Below are 2,924 nucleotides of genomic sequence, written 5' to 3'. Positions count from 1 at the left end.
AATTCAGAACATTGTTGTAATTGATTGATTGGTGGAGATCAACTAATTAATTGTAATCATACTCCAGAAATAAATCGCGAAGTTGTTATTTACACTATAGAAGCAACAGACTTTGTGTCCCTGGAACTTTTCATAAAATACATCACTCTTTGGCTGGCCTGATGTTGGAATCTGACTACTATGACAAACTCTATGAACTACACTTAAGCAAAATTTTGCATTTTTAAATTCTCTGTGTTTACAAATCTAATTGCAGTTCACACAGATTCTTCTCCAGAGTTGCACATTCTTCCATTAAAATCCCTTGTCTGTGGCTCAGGAAATTTCACTTAGAAGTTTTCATGGCATTTTCAAGGCACTAGAAAACCTTTCTGATAAAAAAGTAAAAAAAAAAAAAAAAAAAAGTAAAAAAAAAAAAGTGTGGGGAGCCATGAAAGAATTCCAAAACATAAGCAAAAATTTAACTTAAGGAATTCCACACTGCTAGGCTACAGAGAGAGGGCAGAGTGATGATAATGATCTTAACTCTGGGTATCAAACTTACGGTCCATTGTTGGGTTGGACCCACTTATTTAGTAGCACACTTTTGCTAGGAATCATGTTGGTAGCTTTCCAGGCTTGTGCCTTACTCTTCCAAGTAAAGTACATTTAGCTGGCTCACAGAATTAGTTCCTGAAGAAGTTTTCCATTCAGAAGGGCAAGGTTGCTATTTCCTTTGTTTGTAATTCAAGATTGTAGCAGTGTATGCGCTACAGGGATAGCTGCTGTGAAATAGATCAGGAAATTTAATTTCTTTCTTAGTATGAGAAAGTGACCCAACACTGTATGATTCTGCACTTAATATCTTTCTGGTATAATACCATAAGGGTTCATACGCAATACAAGTGAAAAAATATGCAAAATATATATTCTCTTAATTTTAGTACTGAAAAAAAAAAGAGTATGAGGAAGCAGTTGCCTGGCATGTGTAGGCCTCAGGTGTCTCTTAGTGAACAGATTTTATTTTCTTGAGCTCAAAAGCAGAACAAAGATGGTAGTGGAAGTGTCGTTTATAGCATCTGTGACTGGAGGCTAAAGAAAGTTGTCAGCTCTTCAACTTCACTTTTACTCCCACTCCCTAAGGATGAGCTTCTGCAGACTTCTTTCCTTCCAGTTGGAAGGAGGGGAGTTCATCTATGTTCTCTCACAATTTGAAACATGCTGTGGAAGGATTCTCTGAATTCCCTATTTCAGGAAGCTGATATATAATCAATCTGCTAAATTTCATGTATTAGGATTAAGAAGCTTTTATTATGAAAAAGAAATACTGAAGCCTGTAGGAAAAAAATTAAACCTGTAAAAAATTGTGTCAATTTACCAGATGCATTGATTTTTATAGTTGCATCTGCTTTTCATTTCAACTACTGACTACAGTTGTCATCCACACCACTCCTACAGCTCCACCTACAACTAATTACCCTTGCATTGCTGACTCCTTTTGGCTGCTGCTCTGTTGGATGTGATTCTTAAACACCACTGTTATTGTGTTTCCTCCCTTCTATCTGCTTCTGAACTTTCTCTAGTTTTCTAGTAGTCCTGATTAGAGAAGGTGAGGAAATATTTACTCAACACAGTTATTCCAGAGTTCTTGAGCAATATACAAATCATAGAAATTGATTTGGGCTACTTTTTGGGTGGGGAGTGAATGCTGAGCACAAGGAACAGGGAATGAACAGAGAGGAGTGGCGGAGTAAGGCCAGAGTTCAGCAGGCAGAACTGCAGCACTTAGGTGCATCAGAAAGCATGACTGGGAGCCTGTTGGTGGAGGAAACACTCAGAGCTTAGATATGAGTCCAGAGAGGTGCGGGATGAGGTCACGAGGTGAGGAGGAAACAAACTAGGTGAGGTATAATAAATAAGCACCTAGGAACAAGGATGGTGAAATTGTTAGCATGAGACAAAACAGGTAAGGTGAGTCTTGAATAGTTGCCACTTAGTAGTAAATTGTGTGTAGTCGTGGCCGAGTGGTTAAGGCGATGGACTAGAAATCCATTGGGGTCTCCCCGCGCAGGTTCGAATCCTGCCGACTACGGCTGGAGCTGAAGAGCTCTGTGCAATTTTATGGATCACTGGAAGTAAGGCACCAATATTAGAAAGAACTTAACTTCTTCACGGTGAGGGTGACGGAGCAGTGGGACAGGCTGCCCAGGGGAGGTTGTGGAGTCTCCTTCTCTGGACATATTCAAGGCCCATCTGGACGCCTACCTGGGCAACCTGCTCTGAGGAACCTGCTTTGGCAGGGGGGTTGGACCCGATGATCTCTCAAGGTCCCTTCCAACCCCTACAATTCTGTGATACTTGGATCTTGCTTCTGTTTGACCTAAGGGCATGGTTTCTATACTAGTTCAAGCACTGGCTATGCATCCAATTAATGATTAGCCGGAAATCAGAATTTGTACAAGGAAATTAGATTTTAACAGAGGGAACTCTAGCATAAAAATACATCCAGTGTTCTCTCCTAAACCTCAATTGCATATAAAAGCTGGTTATTACCAATTCCTCCATTTTGGTGAACTAGGATGTTCTGAATTACAACTGGAAAATGTGTAATATGATAGGAATCTTCTGTAGCACTGACCTCCCCAACAAAATCTACATTGTTTCTTTAATTAAACAAACAAACAAAAACAACATGCTTTATTTTTTATTCTCTCTTTTCCTCTCAAAATAGTTAATCTGGCACCCTGTGTCAGACACTCCTTGTTGCAGACTGTGTGGTAATAAGCCCTGGTGATAACACCTCAGTGCAGGGAAATAAAGGTTGCCTCTGGCTACATTTCAGATGGATTTACAACTTGCAACTGCGCTGATACATACATTGTTGTATCAGCTAATCACAGAACCACAGAATACCCTGAGTTGGAAGGGACCCACAAGGATCGTTG

The 2,924-nt window shown here is 39.9% G+C and overlaps 1 non-coding gene across 1 annotated transcript; it reads left to right on the top strand.

The window, feature by feature from the left end:
• The first annotated feature begins 1,989 nt into the window (after positions 1 to 1,989).
• On the top strand, positions 1,990 to 2,071 carry TRNAS-AGA. Its single transcript has one exon. It is a non-coding gene; the product is annotated as a tRNA-Ser (tRNA).
• The last annotated feature ends 853 nt before the right edge of the window (positions 2,072 to 2,924 follow it).

Source organism: Aythya fuligula, chromosome Z (assembly GCF_009819795.1).
Source record: "Aythya fuligula isolate bAytFul2 chromosome Z, bAytFul2.pri, whole genome shotgun sequence".
In the NCBI taxonomy this organism is placed as follows: domain Eukaryota; kingdom Metazoa; phylum Chordata; class Aves; order Anseriformes; family Anatidae; genus Aythya; species Aythya fuligula.
The sequence above is the reverse complement of the archived record's forward strand: the minus strand, read 5'-3'. Positions and strand labels throughout refer to the sequence as shown.